This window comes from Dermacentor variabilis, chromosome 7 (genome assembly GCF_050947875.1).
Source record: "Dermacentor variabilis isolate Ectoservices chromosome 7, ASM5094787v1, whole genome shotgun sequence".
NCBI lineage: Eukaryota > Metazoa > Arthropoda > Arachnida > Ixodida > Ixodidae > Dermacentor > Dermacentor variabilis.
This window is the reverse complement of record NC_134574.1, coordinates 152,221,710-152,245,515: the sequence shown is the minus strand read 5'-3', so window position 1 is coordinate 152,245,515 and position 23,806 is coordinate 152,221,710. Positions and strand designations below refer to the sequence as shown.

Genomic DNA, 23,806 nt, shown 5'->3' with positions numbered 1-23,806 from the left:
GGATGCGCCTGTATTGTTCTGGAAGCGTGAAAATCCTTACCGGTGGGTTTAGAGCGTAAAAAAAAAAGAAGAAGAAAAACATTCGTTTTCCCGTCATTGTGGGTAGCATAGGGCTTATGGGCGCAGTTGATTTACGATCGCCTGGCTCTAACTAAATTCCACTGTCCGCTCACCAAATGATTGTTCAGCTCCCTATAGAAAAGAAAAAAAGTGTGCAAAATAAAAGTGGCAGTTAACTTGTGAATACAATTACGCTATCCTAAAAACTGAATACTTTTTCAAGGTTGAGGTGCACAATTAAATAAAATGCACCACGAAGGCACAACTGAGCGCAGGAAAGTAGGTGAACACGAAATCTCCTACGCCTTCTGTTGCGAGCACAAGTTCAAGCCCGCTTTGATAGCTTCCTTAGGTTGTTTAGACTTGTCCTCCGCTTTTCGGTTTTTTTCCTTTTTCATACTGGCGCTTTCTCATTGATACATAGTGGTGTAGCAAATGAACTAACCATAATCGCTTCCTTGTCATCAGAGCATGCAAACGCAAACGTATATATATATATATATATATATATATATATATATATATATATATTGATTAACACGACAGAAATATCTTTGGGGAGACAGCAAATACTCAGAATAATTAGAATATCTTGTATGTACTCACAATATCTTAACAGAATGTGAAGGTATTCATTAAGCGAAACCCGCAGGCAATGTACACCTTCCCGAAGCGCTTGGATTTAAAGTTGATGCAAACATCAACCGGTCAGCAGTCGAGATAAGCTATAGAAGTTTGATGTATCTGCGGGAAAAAATGCAGGGAAGAAATTGATAGGACCGGATCCGTTACAGGCATAGATACCTATACAAGGTAGGTATAGAAGTTTTACGAAGAGAAATAAAATTAAGGATATGTTTATTTATTTATTTATTTATTTATTTCTTCATACTGTCAACCCTCTGCTGAGGGTTCTTACAGGGAGGGTTTAAATACAGGCGGACCATATATGCAGGTGCATCAAGTGGCAGCGGAATCACAAAAATACATGTTTAACAATTTTTCAAATTCACAAACATCACTGGCTTCTGCCACAAAGCTTGGTATTGCGTTCCAGAGTTCAATCACGGCAGGGAAAAAAGAAAAGTGGAACACATCACTATGAGCAAAGTATGGACGTAAAACATATTGATGGTTAACACGACTGCTTCGTTTTCCTGGAAGATGCACATACATACAACATTCTAGAATGAAAGGCATATACAGCATGCCTGATTGACTCAAGCAGGCTAGCCGACTACTTGTCATCGCCCCGTTTCGAAGGGGACTCCTTCTGGTTATGGGTCTGCTCCTCCTTTTCCTTTTCCTTGCCATGGTCTTCGACATTCATATGAGCCTTTTCTCCCATTGGAGCCGGGGGCGCCTCCTTCCGCCAGCCCGTGCTACCTTTGCGGGTATATGTAGGCTTCAGTCCTTCAGACATAGTGCGCTCGCTATCTCTGGCGCGTTGTTTGCGACTACGGTGCAATTCTCGATTGCGCATCAAAGCAAAACCTGCGAAAGTTTGACGCTGTCCAAGCCATTCGGACGCATTCTTTGGCAGAGCTGTGCAGGGCTCAGCTGCTGCTGCGTGCCGAGCTGCAGCCGGGCGTAACTTTTGACGCGTAAGTATTATTTCATACTCATTCCTGACATATTTTTTATGTCTTTTTACTTATGCGAATACCTGCAGCATCACAAGGGCATTGTAGCAGGGGGGCACTACAGAGATACATTGGTACAGAAAGGACCGACTCCAAAAAGAAAATGTACATATACACAAAGCTCAGATAAAAAAAGAGTAACACTAACATCAGCAGGAAAACATAACCAAAGGTAACCGACAAAATAGTTAAGCGAAAAGGTAAGTTGTTGCAATAGGCAAACCATAAACCAAGACACAAGGGAAAAAATGGAACAGGGTAATATGCAGCTATGAAAAATTGGACAACAAGAAAGATTTATACTCGGAACAGCTTTTACATTGATTAATGCTCTAAGGGAGCCTATTCCATAGAGCTGAAGTGTGCGACACATAGCGTTTGCGCGCGCAGCTCTAGAATATGCACAATCTCAATTTGTCCTTTGAGCTAGAGATAACCTCCCTCCCCCTACTGCCCCTTCCAATAAATTTCAGCTAATTTTCCTGTTTCACACGCAGTACAGGCTAGTCTGCCAGCGATAGAGCGACCAGAGACATGTGGTGAGCAGGGTCCTGGACCAGTTGGACAATCGTTCACTATCAGAACTAAAAGCTTTAGGTAAATGCTCCGAAAGAACATCCGCGCTGAAGGCCTTACTCGCGGTACTAAGTTTCCTGCGGTCTACGGGACTTCACGATAGACTTTAACAACGCCACCCCCTACCGCTCCGTAATGTACGAGGTTTGTTTGTGCTCATATCTCTTTCTTTCTCTCTATCTCCCCCTTCCACTCTCTCTTTTTATCCCCCTTATCCCTTCCTCCCATGCAGGGTAGCCAACCAGAACTACCTCTGGTTAACCTCCCTGCCTTTATATGCATTATCTCTCTCTCTCTCTCTCTCTCTTGTGTGTGTGTCGTCTGTTTCGCGGTTCCCGGAGAGCCGGAACGTATGGAGCTGGAATGGGTGGCATGCAATTCGATCAAGTGGATAATATAAAGTTCGTATAATTTCGTTGTTTGCCCCACAAGTAGCTAAGACTAAAATCTACGTCGCTTCCGCCACCATTCTCGCAATGTATTGGGATTGTCGATGCCGCACCCCAGCTTCCTTCCGCCATGTTACGATAGTTTCTCTTAAGCACTCTAAGAATTACAATAACCGGCATGCATCACGACAGCAATGGACTATAGTGAAACTCGTCGTGAAACTGGTATTTCCGTTACTCTAACCCCGCCCTTCTACAGTATATAGGCGCAATTTACGCCTTATCTTTGTCTTGATGCAAATGAAGTAGTCGAAAAATAAAGAAACGTGTTGCAGATCAAAACAATCGAATATCTTTTTTGCCTCTTTTTTTAATATATTGTGCACCGCTTCAGCACGTTCATTAAACGAGGCTGCGGATATTCTAGAGGTGACCATGGACATATAGAGAATCGAAAAAGCGTTTGGTAGTATGTATATGGCAAACCTTTCAGTGTACGGCGAAACGAAGCAAGTGCAACGCAGAGGATTACCGTGTACCATATATAGGCCAGATTTTTGTCATACGAGCCCCGACCTTTCCTCCACAGTCAGCGCCGTAAAGCTGCGAGAAGTTCGGAAATCGGCAATAGTTCACGTGAGGGCGCAATGCAGAATCGAGGGTTTGCGTCATCTAAACTGCGCCGTTCTCTTAGAAGGATATATAGCCGTTAAAAAAAAAAGAAAAGGTGTGAAGCGGAAGCAGGGTGTGAGACCGGGCTAGTTGGTATTCATTGCTGAAGTGACTACAGAGAGAGAGAGAGAGAGAGAGAGAAAGACAAAGGGAAAGACAGGGAGGTTAACCAGAGATTATCTCCGGTTGGCTACCCTGTACTGGGGGAGGGGCAAAAGGAAGTGACTAGAGCAAGAGTAGACACGAGGCACGAAAAGCCCTTTTTTGCCCGGGTCTACTGTTGCGCTAGTCACTTCAGCGGGAAGCGGAACATGGGAATGAGTAAGACGTGGAATCCGTGATCAACTTTCCTATTTTCGTATTACTGGAACTACGCATGCGCCAGAAAGGAAGAAAACAGAAAAGAAAAAAACATATCAGCACGTGAGAAGTATTGCTAGGAATTCCCGTTGACGATGGGCCCTCATGCATATCAAATGCAGGGCGCGAGCGCATTGCGCGCGGTCGTGGCAATCACGCGATATCGTAAAAAAAAAAAAAAAACACACACACACACACAATGCTTATTGCAGCGCGCAGCAATAAGAACGTGATAATCGAACCGCACGGCGGCTCTCGCTTTCATCCTACGCAGAAATACATCCGCTCGGTCTTCCCAGTGCCAACCGATGCCACAAGGAAGCGCCGGCAGCCATGCACTCCGAGTTGTCGCGTTTCAGTCTCTGCGCACTGCGCGTCATAAAGTTTCCTAGGATAACCACTACAGGGAACAGTGGCGCTGCGATCCTGCAGCCACCACGGGAATGGTGGTTGTAGCACATGGATTAGTCTGATTTTCGCGCTCGTGGCTTCAGACGTTTTTGTGACTTTTTTCATATACTTTATCTACCTTCATTGAACTACATTTCTAAGCAATATACGCATACTTTTTTTTTAAATGCAAAAGGCAGCCAGACTTTTACGAATACGCATAATCGCTCACAATTGCAGTGGTTCCGCTTCCCCATGAGCCCGTGGCCATATATATGCTTTCAATATGGGGATTCTGTGCTAGAGTTCCTTGTGTTCGAATCCTACCATCAGAAAAATTTTAATAATTCCTATTTTATTATTTAGAACGTAGTACGTTCTTGAAAATGATCAGTTCTTCACGTTCACGAAGCCGTTTAAAGCGAGTAGGACGAAGTTGAGGCAAATCCTTGTACAAGCCATCATCTGCACGCTGACTGGAACCACCAATGCGTGCAAGCTCCGGTCGATCCTGGCGCCACACTTCTCTCGGTAATCCACTGAGCGACAATAAAGTTCTCTCTCTCTCTCTCTCTCTCTCTCTCTCTTTCTCTCTAGTAAGTGTATGAAACTCCCACGCCGCACATTACCGCACAGCGGATATGAAAATACAACGGAACTTGAGAGGTGTACAATTTGTCCTGTTGCCGCCTAGTACAGTGAGCCGGTGCTAATAAACGTGCGAATAGACTGATTTTACTCGGCCGCCGCTGCCACAATAGAAGCTCCTGTATTTAACTATAATAATAGTCGCGTGCGGGCTCAAGAGCAACCGTATGATAGGAAACACGCCTAGCGCTAGTACAACGTTGCAAACTCCCTTGGCCATCGAGATGAAATGCATGGAGGTTAGAATATAACTCGTTCCATAACAGAAGTGACGTATAGCATAGAGCTTCTTTACAAGTTGTTTTTTTTTTTTTTTTTACGGGGAACAATGACGCTCTTCTCCGGGGGACTTACGTGTGGTGGTTAAGCCAGCGCGGTAATGATGCAAATGGAGGAAAGAAAGTACATTAAATATATATTTCAAGATGGCATTGTGGAATGAATAGTTGACAGTAGCGCTTGTACCCTGTCCATCGCTTTTCTTTTCTCTCGTGCCGTGTTTTTTCTTTACTATCGTTAACCATGTCAAGCAAGGACCAACCAAATGCTCCGAAAGTCGTCTTCGAAGAAAAGGAAGTCGTTCTTGCTTCACAGTATGATGAGGAAAAAATTGCTGTCTCTCCTGTAATTGAGAGTAGATGTAAGGATGAAACGGCAACCGACAAAACAGATTTGTTGGAGATGAAAGTAGCCCCAATCTTAAAATTTGTGTAGTTAATATTCGCAACGGTACACCCCGCCACACCACGCCGCGCCAGAGCGCACCACGCCATAACGTGCACTGCTCCATATGGACGCTGCCCAGCCAGAAGAAGAAGAAGAAGAAGGAGCCTTCTCTCTTGGAAAGTGCCACAGGAATATTTGCTCAACCGTGGATGATTTTATAAGTGCTACAAAGAGATTGTCTTGAATTCTTATACATTTTATTTTTGTTCATTTCCTCCAGTTAGCTTTACCAATTTAAGTTTTTAATAACGATACCCTAATTTCACCCAAGTCTTGGCCAATCCCCCACAGTGGGTGTGCGCCATCGCATAAGGAATACCATACCATACCATACCATACCATACGACAGGCAGCGAAAGACGCCAGGGAGGCAGAGCACCCTGCCCAGCTACAAGAAACTCGCCCAACGGAAGCACCACGCAGCGTGGCGCCGTCAGTCGAGGCGACTCAAAACCCGCGCCGCGGAACTCACGGACCGCATGCGTTAAATAGAGCGCAGGCAGCCTTATCGCCTCGCCAAAAGATGACAATGAAGTGTACGGGGCCGTGCATCTGCCTTTTGAACGTCTCTATTAGAAATGACAAAAGTTCAGCGTACTAGAAGTCAGAGCCTGTCTGAAATAGTGAACAGACATTAGGAACAACTCAGAAGAAACATTTTTTGTACTTTGTTTGGGCAGTGAGTAGTGTATTTAACGCGGTCCTGTAGAAAAGGTTAAGGGCCACAGACCACATTTTCTGAAGTTTTGACTGGTTGCCCGGTTGATCTCGTTTCGTTATCGCAACTTGCCCAGATAAAGGCTCTAGCTTTCGGCTGAAGGTCACTTGAGTCCGCCAACAGTGGGAGCTAAAAGCATTTCATGATTAATACCTGGATCTCCCTCAACTACTTCCTTCTGGATTTATATGGCCTTGTGACTTCGCTAACTGATAATTTTCAACGAACGCATTGCCGCATAATTGCGACAATTAGGAATAACTTATGCGAGCGTCCAAAACACCTATTGCCTCGCTGTGCTTAAAAAGGTACGATTGCTTGCAAATTTATAAAGATAAAGCGTATTCAATAAAGGCACAAGAACGACTCAAGCCGCAGGGACGGAGATTAGACAAACCATTCGCATGGCAGCTGAACGATGACAATGCCAGAGCTCCCTCTAGTAGTTTTTGTAGGAAACTATATATGGCTTTGAGGAGACGCCCCCCCCCCCCCCGTCCCGCCCCAACTTACCCTATAATTGACTAAAAAAGTTCATAATTGCGTTCTCCTCAACGTTGTATTCCACCAAAGTCCAGTGGTAAAGATGCGAGCCACTATCGACCAAATTTTCTATAGCGTCGCAGCGTGAGTATCAGCCGCGCCGCTACTCTTAACCTCAGGTGCTGCCTTCTGGTGAGGGCTGTGGACGACGGCACTAAGTGACTGCACTGATGGTGCGTGTTTACATATTGTGTTTTAAAGCTAAAATGCAACAGCTAGACACTGGCGCCCGTTCCTGCGGCGAACGTCAGCGTCGGCGGCGGCGTGGCCGAGCGAACGAGCAGAACGAAAGATGAAAGCGAACGTGGAGCGCAATGGCGGATGAAAGACGAGAGGGGGAAAGCGGAGAGGAGAGTGCAGCGGTACCATGCGGGAGAAAGTGGAGGAGGAGGGCATGGTAAAAAGCTGAGAAGAAAAAAACGTAGTGCGGTGATGGTAGCTACGAGATGGCGCCCGAGAAGTGCGCGTCGTCTGGGAGGTTTGTTGGCGGCGGCTTCTGTGAATCACGCCCAGGCGTCGCCCACGCGCTGCCTCTCGCGATCGCCGGATAAGCGAGGCAGTCGCTCCGCACTTCGCTCCATTTGCAGCGTGCCGCACGGGACAGATTGTCCGCGCCAGCCAATATTTTGCGAAATTGAAACACGTATACAACTGCCCTCAAATTTCTTATTAGGGAGTATTTTAACCGTTGGTGACTTTTCTTCTTTATACGTGTTCTTTCCACATCTGCTAAGCTGTTTGTTTGGACGTGTCCTTACGGACCCTGCTGAACGGGATGTACAAAGGTTATTAATCCGAGGGGCAATGCGCCGTTGTTGGCTGCGTCAACAACCACGCCAAGGAGGAAGCTGCTCATGCAAAAGCCCTATACTCCCTGTGTTTGTGTGGAGTACACTCGACAGCACAAGTTTCCTGCGGCGCCTGAGAGACGACACTTATAGGACGGGGGCCTTAAATAGAAACACCTTCACGTCCAGCAAGATTACTTGGGTGGATATTCGTTTTGCTGCGTAAGCTGCGCGATAGTGACCGCCTTGGCTTCCAGCGCTGCGGGCCTGCGATAACAGCGTAAAAGTGCCGTCTGCAACCTATCGGCGTCCTTATTTTGGGTCTGCCCCCATCATTTTCCGGACGGAAAGCCCACGGAGCTCAATCCGTGACCATAGTTGCTTTTCCCGTGCGAAGAAAAGGTAAGCATACTACTTTTCATTGATGTCGTACACGGATACGCAAATAATTGAGTATTCGCTCTCTATTGACTGCGATGAAGGAAATAATAAAGCGTCTGTAAGTGGCTCCTCTCGCGATGTAAAATATAGTGCTTCTGTTTCGCGTATTCGGGCACGCGTGTCGAATTCCTGATTAGCGCAGCGATTGTCCCGTTGCGGCAAATAAACAAGGCGGAACGCTCGGCACCGCAGGGCTTTCGTGCCCTGTGTTTTTTCGTGTACATGAATGAACCGCATTCGTATACTTGTGACCGCGAAAAGAGAAAGCACCGTACAACTGGAGCGTGCATGGGAACAGGGCTGCGCACGCATCAATGCCTCACTTCACTGTTTCATTCTCTTCGCGCAACGTGTGTGTTTGCTTGAACTGCTATAATTTTGCGATGCGTGCACTCAACTGAACAAGAAACGACGTCTTCAGTCGTTCCCAAGAGATCTCTGGTGTCCCTTTTCATTGATGTCGTACACGGATGCGCAAATTATTGTGTGTTCGCTCTCTATCGACTGCGATGAAGAAAATAATAAAGCGATTGTAAGCGGCTGCTCTCGCGGTGTAAAATGTAATGCTTCCGTTTCGCGCGCACTGCCGCTGGCCCACCAATTGGTTATGTTGCTGAGTGCGTTCGTTGTGAGTGTGAAATGCTCCTCATACTTGCTCGGTGTCAGAGTCTTCTTCAGAAATATGCAAGAGGTAGAGCTTTCCATGCAACTTCGTGCTGCATGCAAACCGTAAATATATATATATATATATTGTACTAATATCGATCCTGCTAAGTTAAAAGCACACCACGATGGCGATGACAAAGCGTGACAAAAATGCAAGACAACGCATGGCCGGGGCACGTGGCACAAGGTGATACTCGTGTATATATAAACAAGGTATAACGCGCTATAGGTGTGTTCTAGTGTATTTGATACAGTGCCTCAAGTCACTCTAAACGTATAGTTACGCAAATCTTGCACAAAGAAAGAAGCTTAGGCAACTTCCCGACGTTGCGACTACCGGGAAGCAGACGATGCTGCAGCTTCATTGAAGCAGACGATGGTGCAAGGTGATCTTGATAAATTACCTTCGTGGTATAGTTCTACGATCTGAAATGTGATCTCTTTAAAAGGAGATACACTTATCGGCGTTCGGAGACGAGAAGACGGCTGCCAGAGCTTTCGGAATCAGGCGTCGCAGGCGACGGACAACCGCAAACACGCTGTGGCCCGCTACCACGTACCCACGCTACACTCGCAGTCCTCTCACCATCATCACCATCGAAACAAAAACATGGCGGTTGCCTCCAGGCGCTGGAAATGTCGGTCTATACAGAGTTTGTTTTATTACAGAATGCAGATTTTTTCAATGAAAACTTGTTAACATAGAGAACATGGTGTTTTTGCAGATAAGTTCTTGGTCGAGGCGGGCACACTTTGTCGCTTATTATGTGTGTATATCGGAAGGCATAATAAATATGAAAAAAATTGTTAATCAACATATTTTTACTGGAAGATTGAGCGTATTGGAACCTTGAGGGTAGTTTTGAATGGCAAGTGTGGATGTAGTCCAGTTTCGATGCACCGTATTGTCAAGTGACATCGAAAATCGCACCCCATTCAATAAACTCAGGGTCGAATTTCACCGCTCAGATCAGGCAATATCGAAACGGGACGCGAGCTCTGTTTCGATACTGCTTTGATTGAGCGTTGACATTCGGCGATAATTATCTCGCATTAGGCGCGATATTCACTATATATATATATATATATATATATATATATATATATATATATATATATATATATATATATATATGAGAAAAAAGGGGGTTAACCGAGGGGCCCGATTTTTATTAGTCATATAATAAGAAGCCAACAAACACTGACACCAAGGACAACATAGGGGCAATTACTTGTGTCTAATGGATGAAATAAGGAAACGATAAATTAATGGAATTTAAAGTGAATGAAAAAACAACTTGCCGCAGGTGGGAAGCGAAGGTTGTGGGTTCGGTTCCCAGCTGCGGCAAGTTGTTTTTTCATCCACTTTAATTTTCATTAAGTTATCTTTGCTTTATTTAATCTATTAAGCACAAGTAATTTCCCCTATGTTGTCCTTGGTATCAGTGTTTGTTGGCTTCCTATGATATGACTATATATATATATATATATATATATATATATATATATATATATATATATATATATATATATATATATATATATATATATATATATATGTAGTCTGTCCCAGCTAACTTGGACCACGTATGTACTTGCGGTCAGCATTTATTTCATCACGAAGTATTACTTAATTATTTACTTTTAATTAGCGAACTGTTTAATTATTGCTCGAATCGCGAACATATCAGTTACAAAGTTGTAGGGCACCTTAAATAACCTCCGAATCAAGCATTTATTTCGTGCTGACGTGGTCCTGGTTGTTTTTGCCAAGAAAGAACAAAAGCCCACGAAATAAAGTACATGCGCACTAGCACGCCGCTACTCAAGCGCCTACAAGCAACCATTGAAAGATATACGGCTGCATTCTCTTATCGCCGCATCGTACAAGGCTGCGCAACGCTTATCAATGCGCCAGCGGCGTGTTCTCTTGATGCCGCGACCATCACATAGCGTGAAGCCCTGTACCGAGCTGCCGCCGCTTGTAACGCCGTGTATCAGTGGCTATTAGCTTGGGTGCGCTTGAGTAGCGGCGCGCGAAAGCCTATCTATTTCGTATTTCGGATATATCGCGCGCTCTTGTTTTTTTTTTTTCGGAAAAACCAACGAGGCATAGCTGAGCACTAAACAAATGCTTGATTCCGACGTTACTTGAGGTGCCCAACAACTTTGTAATTGATATGTTTGTGATTCAAGCAATACTTAAAAGGTTCACTAATTAAAGGTAATTAATTAATACTTCGTGATATATAATAGGGACGCGTTAAAGTTTGATTGGTTCCAAACTTGTAATGTAGACAACTGACGCCAGTGCGCTCATAAGAGATAATTATCAATTTCTTGTTAATAATTATCCTGACATTCACGTTGTTCGCGGAAGTGTGCCCGCCTCGCCAAAGAACTTCTCTGCAAGAACGCTCAACTGCGCTCCATAGCCTGCTAACCAAAAAAAAAAAAAAAGATCGTTATGAACTAAAAACATGAACAACAACAACAACAACAACAACAAAAAAGGAAAACGCTCTGTATATACTTTCATCACTTGTCGGTTGGGCGTTGCGCTTCCGTTCCAACGCGGTGAAGTCAGGTTTGCCTTGTTTGTTTGTGTGTGGCGCGCCCATAGTGAAAGTAGACACGCCGGTGTACGTTAACCGCTGAGGCGCAATCGCAGTGACAGAGACAACCGCGCCGGAGACACCGTGCCCTTGACGCATTTGCCGCCTTGTGAAGCAACGTCCGGAGACCGGGAGAACGGCCTGGCCCCGCGGAACTTGGACCCGGGCGATAAAAACGTGCGCCGACGGGAGTTCGTGTGTCGGCACAGCGGCGCGTCTTGCGGTGTCGTATTACCGTGTGTGCCTTTTTCTTCGACCCCCCCCCCCCCGCCCCCACTTCCCCCACTGCGCGAGGGAACTCGATTGTGGGCGCGGTATATGCGAGTGAAACTCCTTGACTGTGGCCGTCAGCCGAGCTTTCTTTCAGCAGAGTCCACGTACTGTGCTTCAACGTGCAATAATTTATCTCGCGGCCACATTTTTCTGTGGCCGCACGTGTAAAAACGGAAAGTCGCCCTGGAGAATAGAGGACGTATACTGTCAGACACGCGAGTCGGCGGCATCAATTGTCCGTAGCGCTTGACAACAATTGTATAACATTGTATTTTGATTTTGAGGGCCCGCTATACGTATCAATTATCTTGCGACCCCTATTTGGCCGTGGTAAAACGCAGAGTTGCCCCAAAGAGTGAAGGACGACCTGTCATACACGCGCTGTTTCGGCATCAATCGTGTATAGCATTCCAGAATATATATATATATATATATATATATATATATATATATATATATTTAATCTTGGGACCATTTTTTATGACCCAGTCAAAAAAATAAAAAAAAGGTCACCCTACAGAGTACAAAACGTCCCGCCGTATTATACGTGAACCTCTGCCATCAATCGTTTATAGGGCTTGTGCGGAACCTTTCGTTTCATCTGTTTCGTTTTATATATTTTCACTTGGAAGGTCCGAAGTCATTTCACAATGAGATGCTCAATTATATACTAAGGCAAATATTACAAAATACTTGGTAAAGAACAAAGAAGCACTGTGAGTTGCTTGAAGTCTTAAATAATAGTGACCAAAGTGTTCACATGATAGTGTGGAAACTACGTCAATGGCAGCGTACAAACAACAATAATAAAAAGTAAGGGTAACAGTCACAACAATGTGCAGGGAACTTATTGGTTCATGACCAAGAAAGGAAATACTAAGATGTGCAGTGCGCCATGACCAAGAAAGGAAATACTAAGATGTGCAGTGCGCCTGACCATCTTTGGATAGTTCACGTGTTCAACTACCGAACAACGGAACAAACAGCACATAATAATAATAATATTTGGGGTTTTACGTGCCAAAACCACTTTCTGATTATGAGGCACGCCGTAGTGGAGGACTCCGGAAATTTTGACCACCTGGGGTTCTTTAACGTGCACCTAAATCTAAGCACACGGGTGTTTTCGCATTTCGCCCCCATCGAAATGCGGCCGCCGTGGCCCAACAAACAGCACACTCTAAGTAAATGTGCCAATGGGTAAGGTATCCGCCTCATGCGTAATTTAAATATTGCATTCGCACTCTACGTTTATTTCGTTTATTTCAAGACGCAAATCAACAAGACGAGATTTTCACTTTCTAGGTTTGTTATTGAAGATCCTGTATAGGCTGTACAGGGAACTAAGACATAATATGTAAACAGGAAAAAATAAAATACATATTCAGGCACCTTTCCACCTGCATTCGGCGAACTGAAATTAACGTACAGGTTTACATGCTTATTTTCTAAATAAAATGAGTCTTGAAAAAAAAATGGTGTAAGCAGGCAACCGCTTCCATATTCATGATGCAAATAAATGAGGGATCCTCCCTCAGGAGAACGAAGACAAATGAAGAAAAGAACGAAAAACTACAGCAACTGCTAAGATATCTCAACTCGGAGACTTTCAGCAATTATGATATTGAGGCCGGGTGCACAGACGTAGGTGTAAACTTCCGCCAGATTTTGTGTCAGTCTTGTAACACTGGGTGTGCGTTGCAACTCATCTCTAATTTCTATCCCAATTTTTCCTTCGTCAAATAATGATAGTCATATGGAATAAAACAAAATTCAGCAATATGCTATATGCCACAAAATTATTGACGTGGACCATGGTGGCTTAATTGAGCTTTTAAACATACGGCTAAAATAAAACACGGCTTAAAAGATGAAAAAAGAATAAAACTTCAAATACTGATCCTCCGGGAGATGCGATCATGTTGGGCACATTCTTTTATATACGATTTCTTTACCAACGGATGCACTTTTCACAATACAAACGGTATGCCTCCATGTATCCCGGTCAAAATGAGTACTGTAGGTTGAAAATGATGGGAAATTATTAATTAACGTTCCCTATGATGGAAGGGAGGCCGAGGTAAACACCTGTTGTTATGACGCGTCTCACCGTTGAGACTGTCAATGCACATACCACCAGCCGTCACTGGTACACGGGAGGAAGCAAGAGCAGCTTGCGAGAGAAAGGTAGCTCAGAATGGTGTTTTGACAGTGTGCGGCTCCCGAACCAAACAGCACAGCTTCCTCGGTCGTCATTGAGAGAAGAATTGAAATGACCTGACTTTTACGGCGAATATGTTAAGCGGAGTTTCGCAACGGTTTTTCGTGCGGTGTTGACGGCTGCTGGCCTGCTGCGGCGCGCTCTGCGTAGAATGTATATCAAAGAAAAGTCAGCAATGCAACCTGGGCCGGAGGCCCCAATTCGCTTTGAAACGGAAATAGCGACGACGATAAAATAAAAGTTTGCACGTGTCTGCTTCATTGAATTAGAGAACAGCTTCTCTGCGCGGCTGAATCCTTTTAGTAATTCATATATTTTTTTTACGCTTCGCGTTTTATTGGCTCCACATCTGAGGTCAGCAGGAAATTTAGAAGTCCGCGACGGACAAAGGCTGTCGGTGTGGTCGACAGGAACTGTCATTCAATGCGCAGGTTTTTCGAATGCTCTTGAATAACCTGCACGCTCCGTCAGTGCGAAGTGCAATGCAAGTGCTGGGGATTCTCTCAATTCAGTACTTGCGCTCAGTTCAGTACTTGCAAATCTTCAGTAGGCATCATGGCTCACCCGCAGCATTCTTTTCGCACTGAAGTCAATGAGGCTGCTAGGTTTTACTTCAACGGTATATTGCCAGGCACTGCAGCGTACTGCTCACGACGAGTGGCTCCTTGGTCTTCTCAGGTGACTTCAGAGTGCATCAGCGGCTATGGGGAAGCACCAAGATTAGCTTCATACAGCAGAACGACGGCAGCCCAGTGTATCAGCGGGGCACTTGCTGGCACTTGCTGGGACTTGACTGATTTTCAGACGCTTTGCTGCCTGCACACACAGTGTTGCCTCTATCCCGCTTTCCTCTTTCTGTTCCCCCTTTGCCTTCCCCCACCGCAGGGTAGCAAACCCGACGCTTGTCTCGTTGACCTCCCTGCCGTTCCTCTCTTTGCTATCTCTCTTTCTCTCTCAAAGCGCAGGCTGTTAGGAGCACCGAATCGACCGCGTAACCAGGGGGTGCTGTTCTGAACATTGTAAACGCTGCCGTAATGTCAAATTATCTAGTGGCGACATCTTGAGCCAACTAAGAGGCACCGTAGCAACTCTCTTGAGCTGATCAGAGCTCAAATCGCGATTTCGACAACACGGTTGAATTTGTCACTGGCCCTAATAGAACCACAGGAAGTCGATGGGAACCTGCAGACGGCCATGAACCACGCGTGCACAAATATTGACTTTGGTGGCATGGAAGCCAGTGGCTCAAGGGAAGTGGATCTAGTAATAACCACAATCATTCCAACAAAAGAAAGGTCAATCGCAAATAACTTTTAATGACAGTGTATGGCGCTCTTGGTTTTAAAGTTGCGGTACGCGCCTTATTGGTAACAAACATGGAGATCTACAATTACTGAGCAGCGATTTGGGAGAGTTGGTCTTAGTTTATGGGCGGGAATGCTGCCCAAAGTGTCGGAGTGCGGAAGGTTGCGGGAGGTGCCTGTGGTTAGCGAAAAGAGGTAAAAATAGCAGAGCTGTCTACCAAATGAATATGATTCGTCACGGAGCGTACAGACCCGGAAGCGCGTATACGTAGAACGCCGAAGAACTTGTATGTCACTATATCCACGGTGCTTTGCGCTGCCTTCACGCCACAAACTGGGTCTCCTCTTAGAAAACAGTACAAGCGCTTCTGGTCACTAACCAAGACAAAAGTTAACCGACCTTTCGGAACCCCGTATGGATTCCGAAACGTCAACGAACCTTTCACTTGGTTAGCGACCTTGACTTGGTCTTCAACTATGTTTTTGCGTTCTTTTTTATGATACGTTACCCCACCAGAATCGTTTTGTCGAACTCCTGACTACGTCTACTGTGCGTGAGAGGAAGATAGAAATAGATTACAGCATCAGTGGAAGCTGGAGACATAAGTCCAGCTGGAGGCCAGTCACGCGATACTTCAGATAAAGAACCGGTGAAGGACGACGCGACCCATGCTTACAACCATATAGGACAGCGAACTCGCTCATGAGTCGACTCAGCCAGATTCAGGCCGACCAGTAAGTCTGAGTGAGCCCGCGGCTGAGTAGAATTTGGGTGAGTCTGAGTCCCAGTGAGGCCGGCTTAATAGAATTTGATAAGTTTGAGTCCTAGTAAGTCCGGCTGAGTAGGATGTTGATGAGTGTCATTCCAAGTGAGAGGTCCCACAGAAAAAGTTGACAGTCACTTTAGCACACGTTCAAGAGAAGGAACGCGAAAGCCTGCGAATTCACGAGACATGCATTAAATTACCTGCCATTCTCATTTGAATGCGTTGTTACTTTCCGTTACTTATTTTCTCCAAAAGAAAGGTCGTGGAATCTAGTGCCTTAATGTACTCTACCTTAATTTACTGTGCCTTAATTAACATCGCCTTAATTAACACCAAAGGTTGAGGGCTCTACTCCCACCAGTGCTCGTGGGTTCGACCATCAATGGCGGCACCATCAATTTTGGGGCTATTGAATTTTAGTCCCACCAAATGTCGTGGGTTCGAGGGCTTTGCTTAACTGTGCCTTAATTTACCGAGATTGCCTTAATCAACAACGAAAGTCCTGGGTTCAACTTCTATTAATGGTCCCGGGCTCAACTACAACCAAAGGTCGTGGGGTCGAGTCCCGCCAACGGTCACAGGTGTCACCATCAACCTTGGCGCCATTGAATTCTGGTGCCGTATCGCCGGACGGCCAATTCTTTCGATAACGTCGAACGACGGATATTTCGACCCACGAGTAATTTAAGGCTGCCGCCTTAAAAAAAAAAAAAGAAAATCTATTTTGCGAGCCAGTCTGAGCGAGGTAAACTTATTTCTGCGACCTATGCTTAAAATAGACGAGAACGCGCACGCACGTGTTCCGGGCTGATGAAAATTTATATTTATTTATTTATTTATTTATTTATTTACCCACAGTGCCACAGTGGCATTACAGTGGGAGGGTTGTACACAAAAAATGTTACAAGGGCAGTCAAAAGGAGAATGCAAACACTTCAGTGTCAGTTATATTAACAAGAAATGAAGATAAAACATTCCATTCTCGAACAGTGTGATGGAATTGAATCGCGGAAATGAATTGCGGCTGGCCCGAGGGGGGGGGGGGGGTGAGAACCAATTAGCTCCGCCTGCCGCCAGCTGGCCAATTACTGGCGCCACAGCTGCAAAATGCTCGCCGCGAATGCCCGCGTGCTCGCGCAGGCCCCGACAAGCGGTGACGGGCCGCCAGGCTTCAAATGCCGCGCGCGCTTCGAAACTGCCTCGAGCAATAAAACTACCCGCGGTGTACTACACGGCGCCCATCGCACGACGCAGCGCCGTCACGTGGTGTGAGAACTACTACGCTCGCAGCTGGGCCTCGCAGTGAGCGATATCATTGCGTCCCTCCTCGGCGCAGCGAACGGGACGCCCGCGGAGAGGCGGAAACCGGGCCGAGAGCCACACTACACCCCACGAGACATCTCGCGCAGCGGTGAGTGATCTCGCCTTGCGTGCCGCTTGCTCCGCGCGCGAAGGATAGCACGCGCTGCCCGCATTTCCCGTGTTCGCAGTGTCACCCTCTGCGTAGCGCCCCACTCCAAGCTTCCGGTCTCCCGACAGCAAAGGTATACCGAAATATACGCCTCCAATACTATCGCTCTTCCTTGCTGCTGACGCCCATTTCATTTTTCTCTCTCGTTTCTGTACATTCACGGTTTTCCACTGGTCGTCCATTTGCTTGTCCGCTTCGGTTCGCACGTGTGCATTTCTCGCTACGCATTACTTGTAGTTGGTACTTGCCATTTCTGTATTTTACTGTGCAAGTGTGTGGAAACTTTCATCGATTTGTGATTTATTCTTCCTTTGCATATTCTATTGCTTTTTTCGATCTCTTGTTTTCCTTGCCTGAGCACTTAAATTCTCGTCGTACCAAACGCCTCGTAGCGCCTGCTATGTATACGTCGCTAACTGATTCTAGCGCGCTGACGCAAAATGCTCGTCATTCTCCGTATGTCTGTGCCCTATTTGTTCATGTATGTATATATATGTTAGACAAACAAATGTTGTCGCAAAGCCGGTGACGGAACTTGCCAAAAGAAAAAAGCCAATTATCGCTTTTCGCCGCTGCTACTATAAGACGGCGTGCCTCCCGTGTACATAAATAGTGCGCAACTGGCAATTTAGAACTGCTCGATGAAGGTGTGCTTCAGTTAAAAAAAGATGGATAATTTTTGGGTAAGCTTCCTAGATATCGCTTCTCTAGCTCTCTCCATGGCTGATGATTTACCCGTTCCATCCCGAATACCATAGGCCGTGGGGCCGTTTTTAGCGATTTCACACCCGCGTCATACCACGTTTTCACTAGCCAGCCAATATTTGTTCGGTTTTGCTTACTTCGTTGCCTTCTCGCCGATGTCGTTTCCCTTTCTTGACTGCTTGGCCGAACCCTCTTTCTTAGCGGTCTTGAGTCGCGTCTGCCCGGTCCGCGAACTTGGACCGCTCCGTCAACGCGGTCGCTTGGAACAACATTTTTTCCCGCATCACATGTTCCTTTCTCTCGTACAAATTTCTTTTATGATTCTTTCATTTGACGTGCGAATGACCGCAGCCACTTGCCCACCTCTATTGCCCAACTGGCCTGTGCAATTGCGTTTAAAGCGCAAGTTTAATGTTACATGTACTCACAGCAGCCACATTATTTTGTTCGTGTATATTGTGCATATTTTCCTGCACTGCCTTTTATAACGCCTGCGTGCCTTGATGGCATTGAAGTAAATTAATTAATTAAATAATTCATAAAAGAAATTCACACTTTAAGTGCTGCCACTATGATTGATTAATCGATCGGTTAGTCCATTGACGGGACTAATTGATTGATTGCTCTCTTTGTCCCAGATTTACGCAGGGGGCTATTAAGGAAGCCTAGCGGGAAGCACCAGACGAATTTGAACCACCAGTTATGTAACGTTCCTTTCAATGAAAGTAAAAGAAACGCTTTAACATTCTAAACCCCTTGGAATGCGGTTGCAGCGGCGAGAAGTCGAATCCGCGACACTTGTTCTGAACAGCAAACCTCGACGCTACCAAGCTATGGCGATGGGACTTGGTCTTGTCTGAGCCCCACAGTGAAAAATACCGCTTTTCGCCAGTTCATTTCACCAAATGGCTTGACAACTTCTTCGCTGGATTATCGCGTATTTTATTAAGTAGGTGGGAGGGGGGAGAGAGTTTCAAAACATCTAACGCGTCCCGCACGTTCCCAGCAAACTGATCGGCACACCCTGCACCCACGCTCTTAGTCATGTCTAATAACTTCTTCGTCATACTTCCAAGCTGCTTAACCACCGAGCGTGTAGAGAGAGTGATATCCAGCATACTGTTGTTCAACATGCATACAAACATGCGCTCCCACATGCCTTTCATTAAAGGGTTCTCTCTCTCTCTCTCTCGCTCCCACGTGGGTATGGTGAAATGAGAAAGTCGTGGTAAATAGCTGTCAAACTTGAAAACGCCGGGTGGCTGTGCTATAGACAGAAAACTAAAATGGCGTTTCACATTTTTGTTCTTTTCAATAAAAAAAATCAGCTTTTCTTCATAAAACGGGTAACGCATCTTTTATGTATACTTAATATACGGTGGGACTGCTGGTACTATATCGTACGTGGTGGAGGAAAACGAATAGGTTAAGTTTGAACGCAACATTGCAACGTTGTTTGCACTGATATAGTTTTGTCGCTACGTATTCTTTTCTTCTTATCTTTCTGGACATGATCTGTTCCGCTCTGCTATTATCCTTGGCCGTCGGAGTTGGTAGTACTTGAAGTAAATGAAATATACCTCGTTGTGTTCAATCAAGTCCGGCGGGAACCTATGGTGTGGACTCCAGGTACACAACAGTCGGGCGAAGCCAGATAGGACAAGTCGCGCCTAAGGCTAGAAGACGAAGCCGATAAACAGGTTGCAGCTGGTATCACGCGAGCTCTAATCCCAACAGGGAAAAGAAATGCGTCTGGCAGCTGTTTAATGCACGAATTGCCAAACGAGCGTATGTACTGAATAATGGATGTACTGAATCCACTGCGCGACGGTTCTTTACACGGCAGCGACTCCCAAGCGCGCCAAATTCCACATCTGAAGCCAACACCACGCAATCCGTGCGAAACGTGGATGGGGTTTAAACAACCCTCCCGATGACGCGGACCCATCAGTGTGACGTGCCAGTAATATTGTTGTGGTCCAGCATGAGGAAAAGAGCGCCCAAAGATGGCGAAGAAATGTCTGGCGGGTTGCTGGAGCTACGTGAGCAGTATTTGATTTTCCGACTTAAGGCGATTGCCACGCATGTTTCTAGCTTTAACATATTTCTCTGCTCACTATTAATTTCCCTGAAGTTGCTTCTGCAAATCCTTCGTTAATGCGGTCGTTATTCTTTCCTTTATTAATATCTTTTTCATATCCTCGTTTTAGTTAGCCTGCCTGCTCACTCGCATAATATTGTTTCTTTTTTCAGACTTTACTTTTGTTCCTATCTCCCTTAGTAAGAAACCCCGTAAATGTGGAACGTCATCGTCGTCATCAGCTGTTAGCTGATTGTGTTTTGCATGTAAATAGTCGGTACACACGCTTGTGCCTCACGCTTGCTCTTGGTGAAAATGTAATTAAGATTAATTGTATCCAATGAAACACTGATAATATAGCTAATTAAAGCAACAATTCATAGCGGGAGTTCACTCGACAACATCCGCACATGGACACTCTCTTTTATTATCGACATTTGTACTAGCTAGATGTGTTCTCATGCGGGGTAGGCTCACACCAGTTTTCTCAAAGGATTCTCGACTAGAACCTCTTCTTCCACTGCTTGGTAATGACGAAGACGATGATTTATTGGCATCCCCTTCGAAACGGGGCAGCGACAGATAGTCGCCTAGTCTGCTTGAGCTAATCAAGTAATCGGAAGATATTTATCAGTCGAGCCTGCCTTGTTAATATGTTCTTTCGCCCTTAAACTCTCTAGATCCTGCCATGCATATTGCGTGTGCCTGTAACAAATCCGATCCTATCAATTTCTTAATTTCCAGCTTTATTTTTTCCCATCGAGTTGGGCGCAACGCCGTCTCTCGGCTGAAGATGACTCTAGGCTTCCCGGGAATCGGCGTCGGTTGTCATCGATGCGCAGTAACCCGATGCGCAGTAACCCCGCCTGCGGAGGGATGGCGTTACCATCCACAGCCTCAAGTCAAAGTAGTGGAGTGTTGAGTCGTAGAATACGGCAGTGAGTCAGTGTTTCTTCCTTTTTTTTTTCTAGCGACGAGTTTTTCTATCAGGTTTCAACGCTCTTCATATAGAGTGCTGCGCAAATTAGTGTGCGTCTACATGTTTTGGTATGCGTTGTCAAGCGAGCGCGTCATCTTCATTTTCTGTGTGTGAGCGTCTTCTATTGCACTACAGGACGTGACTAATTATACGCACATACTGTTTTCATGCAACAAGTCATCTGAAAATTATTCTGAACGTACTCTAAAGCGTGTTAACACTATATAATACGTTGTAGGTTTGTCTTGAAAACGCCCCTCACCGCCGCCATCCAGGCTTCCCAGATTTGGCGATTCCTTGAGGGAAACCTTGCGCAATATAGCTTGCATGAATATTGGACATGAGTGCTTCAAATAAAGTGCGCTTTATTTTTATTAGGTTAGGTTCCGTTCAATTTTGAGGTATGAACATTCAGTGTGCCGTCTGCCCCGGCTTATATACAGCTAGGGTTGCTTTTGGCGTTTTAGTTATCGGGCGATTCAGAAATGTGCGCAGGGAAGTGGGTTCCATCCACAGCAGAATGCAAAGTGGTTTAGGAATTTCATGTATGCATCTTTCCTGTGATACAAATTTAGTACTTTTCCTTGCCAACTGTCCTTCCGATGTCCGCATAGCTGCGTCACGTGACTTGCGCTGTCATATTTGTCCCTGCGCACACATCACATGGGCGACCTTATGTTGGCGTGTCTGTGCTCCGTCCCCACATCGCACGTATGTACTCGCTGTCATAGAGAGAACGAACCTCATAAGCAACGTATTTTAAGCGCAGCCCACTCATTCCTCGCCAATGGGAAATGCCGAGAGTTCGCGCGCTGTTGTTTCAGAAGGACGCGGTAAGCAGCTCAACTACTGACACCTCGTGCCTGCATCCTTTTGGAGTTTTGTATGAGGTTGCACGACCCAGTGCGCAGTGTAAAATAATTCACACCCCTAAATGTGAATAAGGGTGTATATCAAACTAACTCGCACCCCTACACCCGAAAAAGGTGTAAGGGTGTGAGTTATAAAAGGATTCACATCCTTGTTTATCTTTAAGGGTGCAAATTATTTTTCAGTGCAGGGCATAAGGGCAACGTTGCAGACCGTCGCGTCGTTATTTGTATAGGTCATGACTTTGGCCTTGATAGAGAATGATAGGTTTGGGGTCCTTTTACTTTCTCACTCACCCACCGCGCTGGCTTAGCGACTAAGGCGTTGCGCTGCTATTAAGCACGAGGCCGCGGGATAAAATCTTGGTCGCGGTCGCCGCATATTTAGGGCGAAATGGAAAAAAATAAACAAACAAACAAATAAATAAGAAATTGCGAAAGAAAATGCCTGCGCGCCGGTATATTGGATGCACATTAAGGATCGCAAGGTGGTCTGAACATCCAGAGTTCCCCACCATGGCGTGCCTTATAATCATATCGTGGTTTTGACCCGTAAAACCCGTAAATTTAATGTTATTTTCTTTCCAATTCCAGCGAATACCTCTATGGCACGACAGTGGGATGACGCTGTCAATGGGCAAGGGTGCCACGATAGACATTGCGGTAGTTTACGCTTCCGGCTTCCACTTCGGCGTTGGAAAGACCGGGAAACACCATTTCAACGATTATACGGCTCGGTGCTGCGTACAATTTAGATCGGACGGGAAGAAAACCCCGATTACACCGCGTCCGTCTCACTACATAGACGATTATGCCCATATAGTACGGAGCATGTGCCCTCAATGTGCCGCTGAGCCATGGACGAAGAGCGTCTCGACACCAGCGACATTTCTCGGGGGGAAATTTGATGCGCATAGAAACAGGCTGGCCGTGCCCAACGCGTCATAAAATCTATCGCGAACATTCAGTGGGAGACTGGCTTAGTATCTAGTCTTTAAAACATCTGCGGCGTGAATGCGCATGTGCTAAATGTATTTGCGAGAGAACGGTTTGCGTGGAAGCATTACGTCTGCGTTTAGTGCGTGTACTGTACCCGTATAGCGGCGCCCATGACAACGCGTGCATAGTTCGTTGTACTATAAGAACGCCACCTGCCATCTCCCTTTCCCTGTTTCTCCCCTTTCTTCTCATCCCGGTGAGAAATAGCCGGTTATACATGCAAGCTGTTCCGGCCAACCTCTCCTCGTTGTTATATAATAAAAACCGCGCAGTCTTCCTTCTCTTCGAGCGTTGGGTTTGGCAATCGTGTATACGAACAAAAGATTCTAGGTGTCAGCTCGGGAGTAACTATAGTGTCGTTTATAATATATATTCGGAAATCATTTTATGTGAAATTATTTTCACAGACATAATTTCAGAAATTATTTTTGTATTTTTTAGCAGAAACTATAGCAACGGGAAAAAAAATGTTAAGAAAAGTAATGTGGCTTAAACGTTAACGGCGTCCATAAACATCGACGTGTCAATCACAATACCTTTTTCACTATATTTCCCGTTGCTATGGTTTCTGCTAAAAAATAATGTTCAGCTATGAAATCAAGTACTTTCACAGAAAGTTATTTCCGAAGATGCTAAAAGTCACTTTCTGACGATGTTCAGGTCTAAAGTAGGCATTAAGGCCTTCCAGATGAAACTAGACTTTCATCGGGAACACCTGCTTAAACTTTCTGGAAAAGTTAGCCTTGCAAGTTAAAAGCGTTGCAAGCTAAAAAAACAAGAAATTATGCAGATTCAGCGCAGGTGTTGGAACCTGTGTGACGCGAAGCTTTCGTGAATCGCTTGATCAACTGCTGTGTACCTAAATGCGATGCTTACAACCGTGTTTACGTTTGTTATATGCAA

The 23,806-nt window shown here is 45.5% G+C and overlaps 1 protein-coding gene across 4 annotated transcripts in view; it reads left to right on the top strand.

The window, feature by feature from the left end:
* Positions 1-23,806, top strand: part of LOC142588167 (long-chain-fatty-acid--CoA ligase 4-like) — a 37,645-nt gene that overhangs the window by 1,116 nt on the left and 12,723 nt on the right. The window contains exon 1 of one of the 4 annotated variants that reach the window (XM_075699673.1): positions 7,793-7,915. The exons of 1 other annotated variant lie outside the window; for it this stretch is intronic. The gene's annotated coding sequence lies outside the window, so the exon portion shown is untranslated. Of the gene's footprint in view, positions 1-7,792; positions 7,916-17,052; positions 17,212-17,244; positions 17,345-23,806 lie in introns of those variants that run through there. 2 more of the 4 variants (XM_075699671.1, XM_075699672.1) reach the window with 2 other exon arrangements.